General features: G+C 52.7%; 1 long non-coding RNA gene across 2 annotated transcripts; it reads left to right on the top strand.

The window, feature by feature from the left end:
• The first annotated feature begins 6,743 nt into the window (after positions 1–6,743).
• LOC111557114 lies at positions 6,744–21,056 on the top strand. Of its 2 annotated transcripts, none has more exons than XR_002736904.2 (4): positions 6,744–8,130; positions 9,852–9,918; positions 10,792–10,933; positions 20,838–21,056. It is a non-coding gene; the product is annotated as an uncharacterized LOC111557114 (long non-coding RNA). The 2 variants fall into 2 exon arrangements; XR_006587238.1 differs by lacking the exon at positions 20,838–21,056 and adding an exon at positions 13,133–19,136.
• Positions 21,057–22,776: the final 1,720 nt, after the last annotated feature.

The raw sequence follows: 22,776 nt of genomic DNA on the forward strand, positions 1-22,776 counted from the left end.
GCGGGCCCATCGATCCTACCGCGCCCACCTGCAGAGCAGAGGCTCCACCCGACCCAACTAGGGTCACACGCACCCCCGGAATCCGTACTCCTTGTTTGCTCATGCAGACTTTGTAGAGTATTCGCGTGCAGCCTCCTTACAGCCTCAGTTTCCCCCCTCCGCAACCCTGCTGGTTTAGGCCCCGCAGCCTGGAATAGAAGGAATCCCTGCTGCTCTACCCCCCCACTCCCACCCCCTCCCCTCCTCTGCTCCGCGGACGGGCTTTAATAACGTCGCTGGAAAGTGACACGCGATTTATTATTAAAGTAATGCGGGGACGGGAAAGGTTTAATAAACGCGCTGCGATGCCGAGGATTATTCACCGCAAATAAATGAGAGCGCGGGCGGCGTTTTAATAAATAATTTCCCGCCGCTCCCGGGGGAAGAGAGGGGAAGAGGAGGGGGAAGCAGAGCCGCTGCCAGAACTCCGGCCTCGCCTCCCAACGGGTTTCCAAGCCTTCCCTGCGTTTTCTGTTCGAGGTTGCTCACCCCCGAAATGTGAGGTTCCGTGAGAACTGACTCGAAGTGGCGGGAGGACCTCTGTCGCACCCCACTTCCCTCACCTCCGGGATTTGAAGTGGTTTGGTTAAGATGAGCGAATGTACTTCCTTCCGACTCCAAGCCAGAGATCGGAGTCAACACTGGACCGGTGCAGGAGGGGTTAACCGGGACCTGCTCCTCCCTAGCCGAGGGTACTAGGTCCCAGGGCCTGGCCATTCCCTCGGCTTTTGGCTGACTCCCGCTGGGCATCCAGGGCACGATGTCGGGGGTACGCCGGGGGTCGGAGGGCTGTGTGTACAGGAGTGGAGGTGCCACACGTGTACAGATGACCTTGACTCGCTCCTCCGCCATCGTGGGGAATCTGCTTATTACTACGAAGGCTCCTAGTAAAGGCCCTTGAGCACAGTGTTCTGAACAGAGGGAGTCTGGGTGAGGCCCAACCCTTGACTCACTGGTGAAGGGGGCTGGATTTGAGGGCTGAGCAGAACAGGGACCCCCAAAGAGGAGTCCCCCCTCCAACAGAAGCCTGGAGGCCCCAGAGGAGGAGTTCGACTTCGGAGAGGGAACGAGTTTGCAGACTTTGGGGACGAAGGATATGTCCACCGCCCTGCTGGGTAGGGGAGTGACGGGGAAGCTCTTGGGGTACGCCGGCTCCACCAGTTTTGTGCCTTGGCCAAAAGGGGCGACATCTCTGGCAACACTTGGGAGTACAGGAAGTGGCAAAGGAGTGCCATCTGGTGGATATATCTGGTTGCGGCAGCCAGACCTGGGCGGGGGGGGGGGGGGGGGGGGGGGGGGGGGGGGGGACTTGAGACAGTTAAATTGACTGGGAATTTCTGAGTAAAAAGGTGCTTCTATTTGTATTCATTTATGTATGTGAGCGTGCACACGTACGTACACCTACATATATGTGTGTATGTGTGTGATATTTACATGTAATGTCTATCATATGTTCATAGTAGTTATATGTGTGTGTGTACTTACCTGCATTTTATGAGGTGTGTGTATACATGTATGTATGTACATCACAATATATTATATATATGGATTATCTAAAAGCATATGTGTGTATGTGGATAACCATGTAGACACGTATATGTATGTGTGTGCATAAGCATTGTATACATGGATGTATTGTTATTTGTGTATATACATGTATACACATTTGCAAATATATGTTCCATTATGTATTATACACTTATCTGCAAATATATGTTCCATTACGTGCCGTTCTTTCAACAAATACTTGTTATGTGCTAACATCATTGTAGGAACTGGAGGTACGTCACAGAAAGGCACATTGTCCCTGACTCATGGAGCTTACATTCTGTTCTAACATGTGCATGTGAATGTATGTATACTTAGATTAATTATATACGTGTGTGTTTACAGGATTACATGCACATGATTGTGTAACTCTGTCTACACATGTGAGGGGCAGACAAGCTTAAGCACTCTTCTGGTAGACTTGGAGATTTACTGAACTCTTTTTTGCTCAAAATTTCAGGTCCTATCACCTAGGACTCTATTCTAAGTGTGCAGACAGCTTAAGGCAGAGGGAAATAGGCTGGAGACACAGGCCCATCCCCTCCTGGGATATATTTTGGTCACTTCCTCAGCCCTGTAAATGACTAGATTCTTTCTAAAAGGGTGAACAGTTATGGAAATCCACTCTGGGTAATGAGATGTTAATGAAGCTCAACTCTCACCTCTCAAAGCAAAGCACCTTGGGAGGAAAGTTTGAAGATTGGGATGGGTGGGAATGGAGTCTGGGAAGGTGGCGGTAGGAAGGAGTTCTCTGAGGGCAGTGGTTGGGGCATGTAGAGAGTAGAAGGGATCTGATCTGGAAGGTAGTGATGGGAGCTCTGGGAGTCAGTTGCAGATAATGGAGGGTGTTTTGAGAACTCTGGGAGGGATGGGCTGGTGGACAGAGATGGGGCCCAATGGGAGTAATGAAGTTAGGATTAGGGATGGAGTTGGAGGGGTCCAGATATAGAGGCTCTGGTGGCAGTCTCGGGGTGGAACCTGGAGGCCAGCTCAGATGGAGTCATCCCTGCATTTCTCCCCACTCTCCCTTCTCCATTCTGGGGCCCCTAATGTTCTCTAGTCCTCTCTCTGCTCAAGCTGGGTCCCAGATATGCTGGTGGCAGAGAAGAGTGGAGGCCGTGGGGCTTGGCCTGGCTCAGGTGACTCACTGGTAGGCGAGGTGAGGCACGGATCCCAACACCACTGGACCATGAAGCCTCATCCCAACTGCCTGGGTCATTGCCCGCCGCTTTGCCATTACCGCTTTCAGTTTGGGCTCAGCGCAGGGGGTTCAAACAAGGGTGAGGCCTGGACCTGGGAAAGGTCACAGATCCCCCTCCCCACATACACCCACACATTCCTGGGACTGAATTAGGAAAGGTGCTTCTGAATGATTTCTTCCTTCTTTCCCTCCTTTGCTAGATGTTTTCCAGATGCAGTCAAGGCCAGAAGCCTTCAGGTGCCCCTTGGTCTGTGGCAACACCTCAAGCCCAACTATTTCCCCCTAAAACCAGGGCTTCTGTCCCTTCGTTGGCTCTCTTCCCTTCCTTCAGTCTCTCTTTTCTTCCCAAGGTTGAGATCTTAGATCCCTGGTGTGTACAGGGGGAGGGGCTGAAGACAGACGCTGGCTTTATTTATTTATAAATCCCGGCCTGAATTTATTTTTGACATTTTCTCTGCCAAGCGAGTGGCCGAAGGCTCTCTGAACAGGGTGGACAGTTACAAAAGCCAGCTTGGGTGACAAATGTTACCCCACAGTCAGGTCTCACCTTGTCCCCTTGGGAGGCAGCACGACCTTGAGGGTGCAGAAGTGGGGTCTGGAGTTCCCTGGGAGAAAAGATAGAGTCTTTGTGAGAAGAGAGAGGGTCTCCCGGGATGAGAGTTGAGGACTCAGGGACAAACACTTCCTACCTCCCACCCCACCCTCATCCCAGATCACTGAAGCAGGGCTGGAGAAGGCCCCACAGGCCTCCTGGACTCCCCTGACCCTCAAGAGACCCAGGTTTCAAGTCTGGTTTCCCAGCTCCCCCTCCTCTGCAATGTGAATCAGTGTTAGAAGGGTTTGAATTCGGGGGGTAGTAGTTGGGGGGGGCAGTCTCAATGCCAGTGGTCTCTGAAGGGCAACGATGGGTCTTTGCGAGTAGAACTAGACCTCAGAGGTCAAGGATAGCCTGGCAAGGGCACATGGGGTTTTGCAGTACGGGTTCGAATGTCAGGTCTACTGCTTTTTAAGCGCATACCTGGGCAATTTTCTTAGCTTCCCTTCTTCTGTGTCCTCCTCTGAAAAATAATATAAAACTTGCTCTGTAGGGGGTTGTGATGACATTAGAGATCTTATAAGTAATGTGTCTGGAACACAATAGTAAATGGCCAGTTTTACTACTACTATTTGTGGGCTGATGAGTCGCATGGAGATGGGGGTCGGGTACCTAGTACAGAGCTTCCTGCTGAAGTGTGTGTGTTAGAAGAGGGGGTGACTGCAGTCTTAGTGCCTGCCTGGAGGGGGCCTTAGGAATTGGGCCTTTGGAGGAGGGAAAGGGCTAAGGCAGGGTGGGGATGGGTAGCAACTGGGCCTCCGGAGAACTTGGCAGTCTTTAGCCTCACCTTCAGCCCTCCTCAGGGAGCCCCTGTCACAACCCAGGGCTCTAGCTCTGAGCTTGCAGGGAGGGGCGTCCCCCAAACTCACCTCCATCCATCTCTTTTATCTGGGCTGCTGAAGGGCCGGAGCTCCAATGGGGCCTCTGATGGGGAACAGATACAGACCAGGCGGAAACAGCCGGAACTGTGCCGCGCTGGAGCTGAGGACCAGGCCAGGGGGTCAGTGAAGACAGATAAAGCTCAGAGCAGCTGGGGACTCAGGGGACGCATGGGGAGGGGCAGGAGGGGCTTAGGGCAGCCTGTGTCCTGGGAGGAGGCAAGGGCCGGAAGCTCCTGATGGGGGCCAGTGTCCATCAAGGCTTTCAAATGTGCAGACAGGGCCTTTCATGGCTCTTTGGGAGGAGAAAAGGAGCCGAGTTTCCTCCCCTAGGTGGGGCTGCAGGAAGGCCAGGGATGGCCTGCCTGCCAGGGATGAGGGTTCCTCTCAGGGTAAAGCTGAGCCTGAGAACAGGAGGGCCTCAAGTTCCCGGCCAAAGGCAGGGCTTTTGGGGGCCGCCTTACCTTTAAGGTGGAGATGGGAAAAGGGTTGGTAAGCTATTCTGCGATTTTAGTTCCTGTTTTAATTAACTCTGAAGGGCTTGGGGCCTCCCTGAACACCAGGGAGAGGAACGGAGCAGACGTTTATTTTCCTCTTTTCCCTTTTAAAGACAATTTTATTAAATCACTTTGTTTTCATTCTGGCTTGAACATGGGGCATTTAAATGGAAAAGTAATTATTTCACCTCGTTTGCTTATGGAGAAGGGAGAGTCAGGAAAGGGAGGGATGCCAGTAAGAGGAAGATGCTGGCAGCTTTGGACCGGCACGTGTGCAAGCAGGCACACGTGCACGCCCCCACACACACACACGCACACACACAATCACACCCATGTTCATACCAACAGCAATGTCTATACATATGCCCTCACATCGGCACACACTGTGTACCCACAGAACGACATGCCTGGTCCACATCTTCCCAAACACAGACACCTCACCTCTTGGACGCACATGTCTACACTCTCCTGAAGACACACTTCTTCCCCCCAGCCATGCTTCCAGGCAAAAGCGCTCTCTCTCTCTCTCTCTCTCTCTCTTGGGCACAGACACTCCCAACACATTGTGCTGGGAGTGCAGTATAGGCCCTCTTGCGGATACCTGCAAATGACCCTTCCGAGCACTGTGGTTTACGTGTGCACACCCCCCCACACACACACACACAACCCCACACCATATTCAAGTCCTTCTGAGCCTATTGAGGTACTTCATCACAAGCACACCCAGGTTCAAACACACAACTCTCAGTCTCACACCCCATGCACACCCTGCCAAGGATGCCTGGGGACAGATTTGGGTGAGGGGGGACATTGTCGTGGAGAAGGTGGAGGAGTAGTGGACCTCTGTCTCATTGGGATTCCTGGGCCCCCAAATCTACCTATCCCCCAGACCACTCCAGGAGTCCCTTTCTCTGCACCTGTAACGATCTTGGGAGGCCTGCTTGTGACCTTGATTCTGCAGCCTCTGGGACAGAACTGCTGCCTCCCTCCCTCCCACCTGGCCGCTGGTGGAGGGCGGGCGGGGGCAGGCCAACAGGTCTCCCAGGCTCAGCCCGCGCTGGCTGGGACCCAGGTTCTAACCCTGGCTTCCCCCATTCGCCCCGCCCTGCCTGGCTGTGTGGATCGGCGGCGTCGGAGGGGTTAAAACTTCGGTAGCGCGCCCCCCTCCACTCCCACCCCTGGCTGGTACATGGAGGGCTGGGTTTGCGGGAGCCGTACCTGTACTTTGTCTTCATCTGTCACCCCTTCTGACAGTCAGATACATCTTGTGGGGGGGGGGGGGCGTGGGGGCGGGGGAGCAATAATTAACCTCTCCCGTCTCATACCCCAAATACCGCCGCCTCGGCCCGGCTGCAGCAGGGTCTGCGGGAGAGAAGGAGGGAGGGAAGGGAGGAGATGGAGAGGGGCGAAGGAGACGATTGGGAGGAAGGGAGAGGAGAGGAAAGGCCCTGACATTTTTATTGCCCTGCCAACCTCCTGTCCACGCGCTCTTTCCACTCTCTCTTCCTGGGGAATGGCGGGCAGTTTCGAGAGGCGAGGAGAGTACAAGAAAGCATTGTGTGCTCAGAACTCACCGCTTCCCCTCACATCCCGGAGTTCGGGCCCCTCTGGAAGGCCTGGGGGCGGATCTGGGGAACAGTGGGGTAGGGGGGAGGTTGTCCGCATACTAGCTTAGCACGGGGACCCGGAGGAAGAGGAGAGGGCTTTGGACCATGTAGCCTCCGTGGGGACGCCATGCCGATATCTCCCATTTGGGACAAATGACTGGAGCCTGTGTTAAGGATTAATTTTTCGGGGCGCCTGGGTGGCGCAGTCGGTTAAGCGTCCGACTTCAGCCAGGTCACGATCTCGCGGTCCGTGAGTTCGAGCCCCATGTCAGGCTCTGGGCTGATGGCTCAGAGCCTGGAGCCTGTTAACGATTCTGTGTCTCCCTCTCTCTCTGCCCCTCCCCCGTTCATGCTCTGTCTCTCTCTGTCCCAAAAATAAATAAATGTTGAAAAAAAAATTTAAAAAAAAAAAGGATTAATTTTTCTTTCAATCAGTGAAGGGGGAGGGGGTCATATGTTATTTCTGGGGAGGCAAGTGACTCCAATGCCAAGGGACCCTGGATTCAAAGCTCTCCAGGTTTGGGGTGGGAGACAGAGGACACTTTGAAAAAGGAAAAAAAAAAAAAAAAAAAAAAAGCCTTTGCGGAGGGAGTGGCTGGAATCAGAGCTTAGATGAAAAGAAGACGGATTTGTCTTGGGCTAGGTCCTTGGACGAAGCAGGCAGGATTCAGGGTCAGACAAGACTTGCCTGTAGCTAAGGGGATGGACTTGGATATAGAGCATTCCCAGGCGGACTGCTGTGTGTCCAGGAAGGGGCTGGGAAGCAGCCAGAGGGGAAGAGAACTGTTGCTGTCACTGCTGGGGCTGCTGGGGGCACAGAGACAGGGCCCAGCCTGTCCCCTGAGCAGCCTGAAAGCCAGGGGATTCTAGCATTTTCCATCTCTTTGAGAAGTTGTTAGTCAAATCTGTCATCGACAGCATCTGAGAAATGGGACCTTTCCTCCAAAGTCTCTGATAGACTTGTGGACGCGGCATCCATTGTCCTCGAGTCAGGATCCCCGGTTCTCATCCTGGTTCTGCCGACAGAACCAGTTTTAGCTAGCTGCGGGAATGAAGAGAAGTCATTTAATCTCTCTGGACCTCAGCTTTCTCATTTGTAAAGGGAGGGGGGAGCGGGGAGGGCTGATGCGACAAACTAGAGATACCGCTGCTACTGGTGTCCTATGATCTTCTAAGACCTGAGGAGCATTGACAGGCTCAGCCGTATCCCCCTCCCCTTACTCGTGCTCTGTGCTCTGAAGCCTCCCACCTGAGCAGCACAGATGCAACTCCAAAGAGGCTCGTTTTCTGCTCTCTCTCCCTCTTCCCCTCCCCCCTCACACACACACACACACACACACACACACACACACACACACACACACAGCCTCCTTGCCCCCTGTACTGTGCATCCCTGGACTCCCAATCATCCATAAAATTTGCTGTGGTTGGGAAGGAGCCTGGGGCCAGGGCACCCCAACAGAAAAGCTGACTCTGTGTATTTCTGCTAACAGAAAAAAAGAAGAAAAGCCTAGCAGAGCTGGAGAGCGGGGCACCAAGGCACAAAGTTAGCACTGGTAGGGACTTGCCAAATGGGGAGAGGGAGCATTGGGAACGGAAGAGAGCCAGGAAAGGTGAAGAGAGAGAAAGAGAAGGCGCAGCTCAGCTGCAGGGGACTCACGCGGAGAGTGAGGAGTGAAACGCGCTGACAGCCTTGTCAGGAAATCACCTCGAAGCATCCCACACCCTGGTCTGTCAGTTCCATCTCCCCAGGGGAGGAGCCCCGGTGAGTCACTGCTGCCGTCGGTCCCCTGGATTTCACTCCCCACCCCCCCAAGCACACAGCTCTGCTCCAGAAGGGAATTAATTTCGGGCTCTTATTTTCTTCACCTGGAGAAGTGCTGGGCATTTTGGCAGCATAAGGGGAGAGGAGAGAAGCAGAAGTCACGACTGCTTAGGGCGGGGGGGGGGGGGGGACACCTAGGGTGGGTGGCGCTGAGTGACCCAGGGCAGTGTGGTGCCTTGGACTGAGCTGGTCTTCTAGGCAAGCACGGTACTTAAGGAAGAAGGGGTTTTTGCTCTAACAGCATGGGGCCTGGGACAGCAGTAGGCCACCTAGGACCCGTCAGGGGCCCTGGAAAAAAACTGGGCTCTTGTTTAAACTCAGTCCTGCTGAAGGGGAGGCTTGGAGTTGGAGGGAGTGGTTTCAGGCAGCCTCGTTTGTGGAGCGGAGAGTCTCTCTCTCTCTCAGCCCTGGTGGGGGTCAGAAATGAGTCCCACTTTCTTCAGGCGCACTCTGGGGGTTCTTCTCTGGCCCTGCCTCCTTTCTCCTAGCGCCTCTTCTGTTGGTATAAACCTCATGTTCTGGCCCCAGTCCTGACTGTCACCCCCAGAGCTTCCCCCATCATGTCACCCATCCATCACCTTCCTAAGGTGACAGACTCTGCGTCTGTCTCTAGGAATCCTTTTAATCGTTTTTATTTTTACAATCTAGTACATGAATATAGGATTAGAGGAATTTCAAACGATCCAGAAGTGCGTGGAGTAAGAAGGAAAAGCCCCTCTTTCCTCTTTCCCGCTAATCTTAGTCTCTTCTCTGTAAGTTACTGCTCTGAACAATTTGGTGTGTATTCTTCTAGATCTTTTACATACCTACCATACACGTACAGTGGGACAGACGCGCACACAAATTAGATTGAGGGGCGCCTGGGTGGCGCGGTCGGTTAAGCGTCTCACTCCAGCCAGGTCACGATCTCGCGGTCCGTGAGTTCGAGCCCCGCGTCAGGCTCTGGGCTGATGGCTCGGAGCCTGGAGCCTGTTTCCAGTTCTGTGTCTCCCTCTCTCTCTGCCCCTCCCCCGTTCATGCTCTGTCTCTCTCTGTCCCAAAAATAAATAAAAAACGTTGAAAAAAAATTTTTAAACATATTAGATTGAAAAAACAATTACTATATAGATTTATCATGCCATACTACTATCTTATTATTTGTTCTTTTCACTTAAAAACTATGAGAGATATTTTCCAGGCCAACACATAAGGATACACCTCAACACATATAGATGTTTCACATGGCACTCCATAATAGATTTCACCAATTCCTTATTGGTGGGCCTTTTGTTATTCCCAAGTCGTTCTTTTACAAACAATGCCACAGTAAGCCTTCTTAAATGTATGTCATTTTGTACAAGAATGAGTGATTCTGGGGCGCCCGGGTGGCTCAGTTGGTTAAGCGTCTGACTTTGGCTCAGGTCATGATCTCACGGTTCTTGGGTTCGAGCCCCACGTTGGGCTCTGTGCTGACAGCTCAGAGCCTGGAGCCCGCTTCGGATTCTGTGTCTCCCTCTCTCTCTGTCCCTCCCGTGCTCATGCTCTGTCTCTTTCTCAAAAATAAATAAACACTAAAAATTGTTTTAAAAGGAATGAGTATTTATGAGATTCAGATTTCTAAAAACGGCATCACTGGGTCCAAAGACACTCGCTGTATATCTAACTTGGATTTTTCCTTTAAGCTTGAAACCGACATTTCCAAGCAAGTGCCCGTGGACGCTTCCAAGATGGTGATCTGGTTATTTCCAGGTAAATGTCTCCAACACTTCAAACTCAGTAAGTCCAGTTCCAAGCTCATTATTCCTCCCTTCCATCCTGCTACTCTGCCTCCCAGACTACGTTGGTCAGCATCACCCTATAGATCTTGTCACCCACATGCCACACCTTGGGTCGTCTTTGACCAAGGTGTCTGCGTGTCCAGATTTGCCCAGGATTGTTCAGTGTGTGTCTACTGTCTTGGTAAAATGACCGATAGTACTCTTTTCATCCTCAAAACCATTCTGGATTGGACAATAAATTATATGGTCACGCTATTCCTCCTCATCTCTGATTCCTGTTCAACCCATCAGTAAGTCCCACCAACATCGTTAGCCTTCGGTGGTGACAGGCTCTTAAACTAGCCTCCCTGCTCTGTATTTCTCCTCTGTTCAACTCATCCTTAGACCTCACCACCAGTCTTGTCTATTTAGGCCACGACTTTTATCTTATTACTCTCCTGCTTCCCATTGCCTACAACACGGAGTCCACTCTAGACCCGTCTTATGCCATAGCTGTCCAGAGAACATACACCCATCCGACAGGTCAGGAATCTGTATCGTGTTATCTGGAGAAGGGCTAGTAATCAGGCACTGGAAAAATTGTTCCATGCCCCCTAGATCTGCATGAGATGGCCTGGCAAGAGGAAGACAAATTAATAATTGATGAAGAGAAAAGATTTCATGTGGTCTGAATGAATCCTGGAAAGTGGCTTGGTGTCTCTCTGAATTCAGATCTGGGGGTGTCCATAGAGAGAGGTCTCCTTGGGCAACAACCCCCCCAGCTCACGTTTTCTCCCCACCGCTCACCTGCTTTTTCCCTGGTTTCACAAAATTCCAGCCAGTTTTCCTCCATTTCTTGTTCCAGGGCTGGAGTCCTCAGGGACCTCTTTTCATGTTTGGCCATTTCGGGTTGGCTCTCATCCAGCTGCTGCCTGCCTGCTGCACTCCAGGCCAACTGGGAGCAGCATTCTACAGGATCAAGGATCACAGGAACACCCAATCCTTGGGTAAGAGTAAGGGTGGCAACATAGAGCCCGTTGTATACATATGTGGTATTGTTAGAGTCAGCCTTCAAATGCCTCAAGCCACATCCTGGGGGAACTATTCTAGGGAAACTAAGGGAAACTTAGTCAGAACTCCCTCTTCCTCCCCCACCACGTTAACCCCTACCCACCTGAGTCTTTATGATAAGCCTCCAGACCTCTTCACCAAATCTAAGGGCACCTGCAGCCTTTCCACTCCCTTCCCTGGCATCCCCTCCCTTCACTCAGATGTTGCCAAATGGATGGTGAGCCTGAATAGATCCTGGTGGCCAAATTCCAAACAAAGGGGGAGGCATCCTGGCCCCCCGCCAGTGTTCCGTCCATGGTAATTTGGCAGGAAAGCGCCAGCTGCATATATCTGCACATCTGTTTATGCCTCTGGCTTGTTATTTATTCTCTGCCTTTCATGGGCAGCAAAGCCAGAGCGCACCTCAACTCTTCCCAAGTTAGATTAACCAGGAAAGAAGGCTGGGACACTCAGTCACTACAATTGCTGATGTTCATTGAAGGGTATGCCTTCTCTAGCAGCTGCTGCCACTTTTCAAAGAGACGCAGAGGAGAGGCATGAAAGGGAAGGGAGGAGGCGGGAAAGGGTGGGAGGAGAGGGAAGGAGAGATGAGGGAGGGCTGTGGAGTTAGAGTTTGTAGTTATGTTGGGAGTCCTTCAGACAGATGGGCCGATCCCTGACCCCACTGGAGATGGGGAGAGCTGGCCAGCCAGTCTGAAACACAATCACTCTGACCTTCCTTCCTGCTAGATACCGTGTTTCAGCGTGTGTGTGTGTGTGCGCGTGTGCGTGTGTGTGTGTGTGTGTTCTTGTATGCTGTGGGTGAGCAACAATCCTGGGGATAAGGCTTTTTAACAGAGGTTACATAAGACAGGCTTCTTGAGGTGCTTAAATAACTTTTCTTGAGGAATTCCTGGGATGAAGTATGTGGTGAAGAACCAGGGCCAAGCTCTGTCCCTGGGATTAAGGAGGAGAAGGAGCGAGGAGAGAGAGGAGAAGGAGGGAGAGAGGGAGGGTTAAAAGGAAGGGCAGGAGGAGGAAAAGGAAGGAGTGTTAAAGAGTAGAGAAACATGTTCAGCAGGGAAGAAAGAGGGATGGGTGGAGGGGCCTGGAAGTTTGGAGATCCTTGGCATAGGTGCTATCCTTGGTCCTGACTGATAAAGGTCCCAGGAATATCCCAGAGTCCCTGTCTTGGATGGTCCTCCCAACTCCCTACAATATCCTTTGAAAGGGACTGAAGGATTTTTAGAGTAGGAACAAAGCTCTGGAGCTCATCTGGTGAGAACTGAATGCACAGATCTGACCCCTCCCACTCTTGCCCCATCTCCCTCTCCTGCCTTTTTCAAAGCAACCCCCTGTCCAGTCAATGCTCCTTGCAGGGGACAGATAGGTGTGGTTCCAGAGAACCCTGGGTAGGGCTCCTGGTTAAGAGTGCAGGCATCTGAGCCCTGGGGACCCTTGGCCTGAGTGGAGGAAAGTGGGGGTGCCCTAGTGTGGGGAGCGCCGGCCTGGTCAGACTTAAAGCAACTAAACCCTACCAAATTCTGGACAGACATTTTGCTTCTACTTTCCCTCACCTCCTTTGCAAAACCCAAATACCAACATCATTTTTACCCTCCTTCAAAAAATTGTATGTAACGAGCTGTTCACAGGCAGTACTTGCACAGATGGGGGTTTAATCAGCTGGAGTCTAAGCACACGGGCATTCCAGCCTAATCCAATTCCCACCCGTTCATTAGGGGAAATATTCATCACCCAGAGATTACAGCAGGGCCAAAGCTCTGAATGGATTCTAAAGAGCTGTCACTGGAGCAGTAACCGCACCCGCCGAGACAGGAGGCCAGATTGTGCAGAGGGGGCCTGGCAGCCCCTGGCCATGCCCCGGGACCCCTGGTCCTATGAGGCTACTTCATAGTTTTTGCTTGTGTTTTTGCTTTGAGAATCACTGTTTACAGGCCTGGGGGCCAGGCACCAAGGGGGAAGATAGGGAAATATCAACTGCCTCTGGGAGTCCCTGTTTAGAGGGGAGACACATCATCCCTTGCTTGTAGGGAACCCCCAGTCTAATGGGGAGAGAAATGGCCCCCACTTTCTAGACTGCTCTCCGAAGAGTGCTAACTTATAAGTGACAGACATCTTTGTCCTAAAATCTCTAGCAAGAAGCAAGAAATTACCTCCTCGTGAAGGCAGAGGTAAGAGCATGACTCCTCCCAGTCCCTACAGCAAATCAGCGGCAGAAGTTGGGCACAGAAGGCAAGCTGCAGACTCCAGACTAAGGAACACCATTACTTCCCTTCCACCATGGGGGGAACTGGGCCGGGGGAAGCCAGGGAGAAGGGCAAGGGACATCTCCAAGGTTGGCCTCTCCCAAATAGATGAGACTCTCATTGGTGTCAAGTGACTTTCGCCTTCTGGCATTGAGAATCTTGACTATTTCCCTGTGGTACCTGCCCACATCCCCACTTGAAGTTCGGAAAACCTATTTGTTGACCTCCACTGGCTTCCCTGGTGCCACTCTATGTCTGCCATTTTTCTCTTATCCTCCCTGGTAGTGTTGGTGGGTGTGTTGCCTCAGGTGGCACAAACTCATCCCAGAGTGTGTCTGACCCAAGGGCAAGGCATTCAAGGGCTAGACTGTGGCCTCAAAGTCTGTAGCGCTTCCTGCCACCTTCAATCCTAGACAGTCCTATGGGCTGAGGAGAACTGTCACCTGCATCCCCTGTCTCCTCTGCCCTTCTGCTCACCTGGCCCAGGACAAAAGTAGGGGAGGGAGAGAATGGAGCATGTGGCCCACCTTCCCCTAGGGGTGAGGGAGAACTTTCTGGACCAAGCACACTGAAATGGAGACCTGAAGGGTAAGGGGGAAATGCCCAAGTGTGGGGCAGGATGGGGACTGTCACCCTTATTGGCCCCTTCTGCTCCTCACACCTCTTTTCTCCCAGACTTGTGGGACCGCTTCTTGGCTCAGGGCCCTTCAGTCCAGTCTCCTCAAGAGGTCCTCCTCCACTAGCCACACCCTGCCCAGCATCCAGCTTCCCCAGAGACTTCCCAACTCTGGGGACACTTTCCCCCAGGGATTCAGTTGAAAGACGGAGGACCCAGAGGAGAAGGATCCAGAGAGGGTGGGATCCGGGTATTCCTCAAAGGGAGCACCTGGTGGCAAGAAGGCACGTGGTGCTGCTGCTCCCAGGGCCACGACCTCAGGTGGGGATCAGAGACCTGGGGCAGAGGGAGCTGACAGAGGGGACGAGATCCAGATAAGAAATGAACAAGCAGGCGAACCACAGGGATACCTGAGAGTTCTGGGGTGTGGGGATCCGTAAATACCCTCTCATTCCAGCACAGATGTAACCTACCTGGGACATGGGACCTGGAGCCACATCCTGCTGCTGAATGGGAAGTGGCAATACGGTCAGGGGCCTGGCTTCAAACTCTGTTTTCACCCTTCCTAGCCATGGCATCTTTGGTCAGCCACTGCTGTGTATCTGACTCTTGTTTCTTTATCTGTAAAAGTTAGGCTGAGAACCCAGGACAGAGATTTATTACAAGGAATTGGCTGATGTTGATTGTGGGGGTTGGCATCCTGAGTGGCATCCTGGGTTCTTGATGCTCTGACTCCTTCTAAGGGGGTGGGCCTGAGTGGGGCCCGAGCGTGCGTTATCATAATATATGCATATTTTATATGCAGGAGATCTATTTCAAGGAACTGGTTTATGCAACTGTGGAGGTTGGCTAGGCAAGTACAAAATCTGTAGGTCATGCAATCAAGAAGGAAAGAGAATAGCTCAGGAACAAGTTGGACCCCGGGGCAATGGTAAGGCCATTGTCCACAGCCCATCAGGAAGAGGAGTCTAGCGAGGGGAGGGCAGCCGGAGTGTCCTTCATCAGGAAGTGTGTCTCTTTCAAGGGCTTGCCTGCTTAGGCCAGGCTCACAGGGGATACTCTCCCTAAAGGTGACTAATTAGGGACTTTAATTACATCCTTCAAATCCCTTTGCAGCAGGCCCTAGATCAGTGTTTGCTTGAATAACAGGGAGAGGGTGTGTGTTTGCTACAAAGTGGCGGCCGCCCTCTCTCCCGTTCTCGGAGGGAGTGTAGCCTGGTTGACCCGTCAAAGGAAATCACACGGCAAAAATGATTTTTATGAAGATTAACTATTAGATACTCTTTGGGACAGTTTCCCGACAGCTGGGGCTCGCTCGGGAATTTACGTACCAAGGAGCTGAGGCTCTGCTTCTCTTAACAGAGGGGACCTGAAGAGGTTCCGGCCATAGTTGTCTTTGGTCAGAAGCGAGGGTGTCTCTGTGGGGCTCCTGAGGTGTGTGGATATGGCACATCATGGGGAGGACCTCAAGATCAACCAGTGCTCCGGAGATGCCCTGCCCTGGCATTTGGGGCCACCGCAGCCAGAGCTGCGGCAGCAGATGACCGTCCCGGCCCTTGGTGACCGGTGGGGCTACAGCAGGTAATTACCGGGCAGAGGCTGGGAACTGACAGGGTAATTATTAGCTTCTAATTGCAGGGCAAACCCAGGCCGAGATCCTTCTCTCCAAAGCAGAGGGCATTACTATTTGCATAGCAATTAATTACTTTGGGAGCTGCGGAATTTAATTACCCACTCGTCCGCAGGAGCCAATAATTAAATTACTCTCAGAAACAGGGTATTTATTTCCCAGTTAGGCTGAGCAGGTAGCTCCTACCTTGGGGAGTGAGCCTGGGTGGTGACCCCTGAACCAATGGTTGGCCCCCCGGCCTGAGCACTCAGAGTGGCAACCTCAGTGCCGCAGGAGGGAGTGTCCGCCCCGTGATGCAGACGGACGCTCGACACACACAGATGCAGGCCCTCGTGGAGCACGCTCAGACCCAGGGGCTGGCTGTCACACACGTGGTCGCCGGTGGAGGCAGGGACGCCCGCGCGCGCACCCACAGCGTCATGTAAACCATGCACGTAGCAAGAAGGGCAAAAGGACCAAACAGGGCACTTTTGCTCTGTCTTTTGGCCACAGCTGCTTGGCCTAACTTGTGTCAAAATGTCAAAATGTATTTTTAGTACCGTGTACTGTGGCCAACAGACTGATTCTGAGTCCATCTAGTCCTTCTAGAATCTCTTTTCATCCCCGATTCCTCTCAGGGCTGCGTCGGGGTTGGGAGGGGCTTAGGGCAGCGTGGGGCTTAGGGAAGGATTGAAGAACATCACTCGATAATAATTTAAAAAATCGGAGAGTTTAATATTCCTGCATCAAAATGTCCGTGTCGAGATGTCATATACTCTTGAGAGATGGGGGCCTCTGGAGTCTTCCAAACAGAGTGGCCCTTGGGAGCAGGGCTGTGTTAGGTTCAGTCCTTACTTCTCCCTCTTCATACAAGGCAAGGTGGGGCTGGGGTCATGGAGGTAATGAAGGAGCTGAGGGGAGGGGGAAGCCACCAAGGGTGTGTCTGGATCAGCTCACCCGCTGACTGGGACAGCCTGTCCCCCAGGCCCGAGAAAGCCTAGAGGTCGGGTGGCATCATTCCCGTTTCCCCATGGCTGTCCCCCAAGTCCACCTGCCCTGTTCTCCACCTCGCTTGCCTGGGCAGTCAGTAGCTGCCAGCTAGTTGAGGCAAGGCTTTTGCAGAGTGTGGGGTGACGTGTCTGGCTCCGGTGCTGGGGATCCCAGCGGTAGGGCCGCCTGCTGCTGGTGATGAGACGCCCAGTCCTCTGGGCTAGCGGACCTGGGGTCTTTGTGCGCCACCACCCTCAGAGGAAGGATGGAAGAGATCCGGCTCGCCTCCCTTGCTCTTCACTCTGGGAAGGGTCTCAGGCGAATCAAGTGGGTGCTGGTTATTCTGGCCTTTTAGATTCCCCCAGGTGACATTATTGAGCCCCTGCTGTGTGCAGGTCCAGAGCCAGGCCACCTCCCTGCCCTGCTGCCTTTGGTTGCATTCCCAACTGACATTGGCACCCAGCCCTGACCTCTTGCACCCCTCCTCCCAAAGCCTAGAGCTGAGCCCTGCTCCGACCCCTCCAGCTTGGCCTCAGGGCCGCCCGGGGTGGGATCCTATAGGCGCTTCTAATGCAGTTCTCCCTGACTCTGTTCAGGGCACCCACCACCAAGGAAGAGCCAGGGCCGGCCCTCAGCCCAGGCTGCTGACAGCAGCGATTCATCTCCATCACAGTAATGGCGTCCCCATTAATCGGCCATAAACTAATAAAGCAAGCACTTTCCACCCCACACCCCCCCCCCCAACTTCATTAAGTCTTTAGTACATTAATATGTCTTACTTAGTGTCAGCTAAGCCTCTTTCTCCGTTTGGGGTGGAGCACGGTGGGATGGGCGCCTTGCCCGGTGGGCGGGTGACCATGACCCCTCCCGTGGCCTGGGCAGAGGGTCTGCTGACTCAGGGCCACCCACCCCCCTCTCCCGCCTCCTCTGCCCACCGCCCGCCCGCTGAGAGGCCCTAGAGGCCCAGGGAAGCAGGAGCAGGAGGAACAGGAAGAAGCGGGGAGAAGCAGAGGTGTAGGGAGGAAAGAGGAGGAGGAGGAGGGAGGGACTGAGGAGGAAGGGGGCTCACAGGAAAGGAGGAGACGGGATGGGGGAGGAGCCGTGCACCTCCAAATTAAATTTGTGATTCAGGCATCAGATGGGCCGACAGCCAGAGATTAATTCGACTGATCGAGTTATAAAGAGCGGGAGGCCTGGGTAATCAATCTTGCAGCTGTCAGGCCGACAGGCAGGAGTATTAACCTGGCGAGACGGCACATACCGAGGACTTCTTCATTTCATTCACCCCAACCACGTCCCTGACCACCTCTGGCCTGTCTCTCCAAATAATAATAATTGTGGCTGTTAACGATGACAGAGACAGGCTCTTCTGCCAGGGCCTTCTCTCCGGGAACTCCCGCCCGCCGCTCAGTGCGACCAGAAGGCAGAGCAAGTAACAGCCGGTGGCCCTCCTTGAGAGGTGGGGAAATCGAGGCAGGGACTCCAACAAGACCTTCAGACGGGCCAGAGGTGGGGTTGGGAAGGCACTTGGAGATAAGGACACTGTCCTAGATCCCTCTTGCTTCCCAGGGAAGGAGCTGTCCCCCAACGAGGGGGCACAAACCCGTGGCACTTTCAGCTCTGGCTGAGGAAGCTGGGCTCCAGCTGTCTCCTCCTCTGGCCTCTGCCCACCCCGAGCACAGCTCTGAGTGCTGAGTGGGCTGCTTGGAGGCCCCGCCCCGGCCTTGGGCTGGGGCCCTGTTCTTGCTGGCAAGCCACCTTTCCTGCTCCCTCTCCTCGCCCGACAGTGTCAGTCCGCACCTGGGGTGGGGTGGGGGTCTCCCTGCAGAGACTTGTGGAAACACCATCCCTTGGGCAGAGAAGGGGTGTGTGTGGGGGGGATACTGCCTTGAAGTTGACGCCTCTCTCAGTTCCGGCTAATTTTCACATCCTTCAAACTCTGATATCTCTTTCTTCCTTGCTCCGGGGAAAGGAAGGGGGAAGAAGGCACAGTGTGTGTGTGTGTGTGTGTGTGTGTGTGTGTGTGTGTGTAGTTTTGGGGGGCCATGTATAAAGATGTGATGCGGGCATGTAAAAAGATACCTTTAGGGTATGAGGGAAGTGAGCCAGGACTGAGTCAGCCCTCTGAAATCCTCAGGCCAGGGTGCACTGTAAGTAGTGGAGGCCTTGGACGGTCAAGGTGAGGAGACAGGAGTCCTCTTCTCCTTTCTTAGTAAGAACCAGGCATAGCGTTACTTGAGGGGCCATGGTCCCTCTAGTGCTCTAACAACGTTATCTATTATTATGTTGTGATTATTATTGCCAATCTAGGGACCACCCCACCCTGCAGACAACAATAATACAATTCTCATTTATTGTGTTCTAAGTATTTCTAGATTCTTGCTAAGCGTTTTATATATGTTACAACTTTAATGTTCACAAAAAGCTCTACAGAGTAGGTTCAATTTTCAGTCGCATTTTACAGAAGAACACTTGAGGTTCAGAAGGGTTTGGGTACTTGCTTAAGCTGGCGTTGCCAGGAAATGGTAAAGCCAATAGTTGCCCTGCCCAGCGCCTCAGTACAGGCTGACTTTGCCCAAGGCCCCCAAATTCACTTGCACTCCACCGTGGCCCCTCCTCAGCATCCCCTATTGGCTGATTCTGGATATCTCCAGCTGAGGTTCCCTGGGCACCGGATCCCTCTGGGTGTGAGGAGGGTGGGGAGGGTGGTGCTGTTTGTTCAGAGGGTGGGGTGGGGGGGGCTGGGTGTCAGAGAACACTCATCCAGGGCAAAGAGAAGAATAGGGCCCCGCCCGGGGAGGCTACTCAGTGCCCTAGAGTAACCCCAGGGAGTAGGATTGCCCCCTCCCCAGGCCCCATGGCCTTTTGGGAAAGGAGAGGGTGCTGACTTACCCACATCCCCCCCCCTCCCCAGGGATGGAACAATTGGAGGGATGCCATGCTGGGTGTGTGTGGCAGGGAGGGATCCTGACTTGGATGGATCTAGAGAGAAAGCTCTCGCTCTCTTGCCTGACCCCAGCTGGGGCTGGGTCGGGGTTGGGGTGGGGGAGTGGGTCTGACTGGGGAGGCAGCCAGGCCAGCCCCTCTCCCAGGCTCCCTGGGACCCATTTCAAGTGGCTGCTTCCAGGCTGGGCCAGCCAGAGGGAGGGGGAGCGGGAACAGGGAGACTGCTTCCAAGCAAAGGTTCAAGGGTCTCCCTTCCTGAGCCCCTGCCCCCTTGCTCAGGGCAGCCATTGATTCCACGCTGTCAGTCTCAGCGTCTACTCCTTATTCTTTATCCGGGGCCAAGCGAAGGAGAGTACGTGCCACCCCCAGCCCATCTGGAGGTCGTTCTTGTACTTCGGGTGGCGATGGACGAGGTCCCCTGGCATAGACCCTCAGGGACCAGAAGAATCCCCAAGTCTGAAGGCTTTGATCATGGGGGTAGCTGGGGATTTAACCTGTTGTGGCTACCCTCGCACACTCCTGTCCCCTCCCACCTTCTCCTTCATGCCAGATCCTACGTTGAGGCCTGGGCTTTAACAGTTCAGGGGCCTCTTGTGACAGTAGTGTTGGGGGCGGGGGCAGCATTCTCTGGTTTCTAGCTTTCTCGCCCCATCAAGGGGGGAGTAGAATGAGACCCATTCTCATTCTCAAGACCGTAGAATGAGCTGTCTTGTCATGAGCACCATGATGGCCCCTCGAATCTTCTCTATGCCTTAGCTCCCCATCTAGGTAATAGGGAACTGCCTCCATGATCTCTGCCTCTTCTGCCTTAGGAAGGGGAAAGGTGGGTTGTTGGGGAAGGAGAGAGGAGAGATCTTCTAAGGCAAATCATGTAAAACATCTCTTTCAAAACCTGGCTGCCTCTCAAAGCCTCAGTTTCTTCATCTGTAAAATGGGAGAAATAATGCCTACTTCCGTGGCTTGTGGCGGTGCTCAAGTGAGATGGCAGAGAGGGTCTCACACTGTGTCTGGAACGTTGTGGGTGCTGAATAAATATCAAAACCATCAGCCAGAGCAGGGCAAGAGCTAGGGGTGTGGTGGAGGTGTGGGCTTTAGGGGAGAATGACTCTTTCTCGCCCTCTGCCTTCCTTACCTCCTGGCTCCTGATCCCTTACCCGGTGACAAGCCCAGGCAGAGGCCTTGGACTTGGACGCCCCACTCTGAAGAGCTCTTGGACAAGGCTAGGAGAATGTCTGTGTGCCGGACAGGGATGTACTCGAGGACTGGGTGTGATTCCACATCCCTGTTTCAAGAATGGAATTGTTTGGACATCAGCCAGGTGGTATATGTGAGTGTGTGTGTGTGTGTGTGTGTGTGTGTGTGTGTGTGTGTGTCTAGGCTCAATGGCTGACATCGAAATACTTGCTGATTAATCTCTGTCTTCTCGTACCCAGCCCTGGTCCCCTAGAAGCTCCAGGCCTTCACTGGTGTCCAATGGGCCTGAGGGGGCAGAATCAGGCCCAGGAAGATGGATTTCCCCGGTCCCCTCAGCCCCAACCCAGCAGGGGAGGGAGAAGACTGCTTCATTATGTTTAATGGGATTATTGGGGGGGATAGTAGTCATGGGGCATTAGCTGCTAATTGGGTCCATAATAAAGTTAATAAAGCTCTTATGGTCTTTGCCATTAACTGTAATTAAGGGGGTGCTCTGTGGCAGGGTGGGGGGTGTTGGCGGGGAACGGGTACATAGCTCTTGCTGGTAGAAGGAGCCAGAACAGGAGCAGGTGATGGGGAAGCTGGCAGCCATGCCAAGGCCAGGAGCTGCACCCCGGGCTGGGCTCACCAGCAGGTCCTCTGGGAGCTGGAGGGGATGAGGTGGACAGGAAGGGAAGGGCGTCCATGATGTGCTGTACATAAGAGCAGGGGGAAATTATTAACCCCAACCCAGATGTCCATACCCTTGAGGAGGCTCAGAACACAGAAGAAATGGCACCTCCAAGGAGAGATGGTATGGACGAGCTATGAGCTTCGGGGCCTGGCTCCAGCTCGGGTGTGCTGTGTGACCTTGGGGAGGTTGTATAACCTCTCTCAGTCTCCGTTTCCCCCTCCATAACAGAAGGATAATAATGGCGCTGTTCACGCCAGTTTCAGAAGCTGATGTGGTGGGAGGAAACCAGATGAGTGACTGGCGCTGTCGTTATCTTTGGAGCTTTTATTTATTTGATTTTTTAATTATACAAGAAGTACTTAAAGTCTTATAATTTTTTTTTAACGTTTATTTATTTTTGAGAGAGAGACAGACAGAAGTGAGCTGGAGGGGCAGAGAGAGAGGGAGACACAGAATCCCAAGCAGGCTCCAGGCTCTGAGCGGTAGGCACAGAGCCCGACCCGGGGCCCGAACTCTCGGAACCACAAGATCATGACCTGAGCCGAAATTGGCCACTTAACTGACCGAGCCACCCAAGTGCCCCTAAAGTCTTGTTATAGATGCAGAAGCATACGTGACATCTTCTTCCCATTTTCCCTCTCCCATCAATTTGGTGTTTATCTTTCTAGAGTTTTGGGGATACATTTATGTCATATATATGTACATAGAGAAATATATAGTTGTCTTCCTTCCTTTCCTTCCCCTCTCCACCTTCCTTCCCTTTCCTTCCTTCCTTCCTTCCTTCCTTCCTTCCTTCCTTCCTTCCTTCTTCCTTTTGCTCCTTCTCTTTTTTGACACATGGAATATTTTTGAATTGGCTTGCAATTTACTTTTTCCTCTTACATTTGTCTTTGTAGTGTTCCCATGCCAGTACATGGAGATCTACCTCATTTTTATATGGCCACTCATATTCTATTGTTCAGATATACCATCATTTATTTAAACAGTTAACCTATTCATGAGCATGTAAGTTGTTTCCAATGTATGACATTTAACAAATTTTTTAAACATTTATTTAGTTTTTTGAGACACAGAGACGGAGTGTAAGCGGGGGAGGGGCAGAGAGGGAGGGAGACACAGAATCCGAAGCAGGCTCCGGCTCCGAGCTGTCAGCACAGAGCCGGACACGGAGCTCAAACCCACAAACCGTGAGATCATGACCTGGGCCAAAATCGTGCACTTAAACTGACTGAGCCACCCAGGCGCCCCCAGTGTGTGACATTTAAACAGCAGACCATCCTTGTATTATCTTTGTGTAGTCGTTTATTTCTGTAGGCTAGATTTCTGGAAATTGAATAGTTGGGCCCCAAGAAATATGTATTTTATTTTTGTGTTATAATAAACGTGTTTGTTTTTGAAAGGTAAAGCATATACAAAGTTCAAAAAAAAATCATAAAGTACAAAGGAGTGAAACTCCTGACCTCAGTTCCCCTCCTGGTCCTCAGTGCCAGCACTGTTACTTCTTG

The sequence above is a fragment of the Felis catus genome, chromosome D2, assembly GCF_018350175.1.
Source record: "Felis catus isolate Fca126 chromosome D2, F.catus_Fca126_mat1.0, whole genome shotgun sequence".
Lineage (NCBI taxonomy): Eukaryota > Metazoa > Chordata > Mammalia > Carnivora > Felidae > Felis > Felis catus.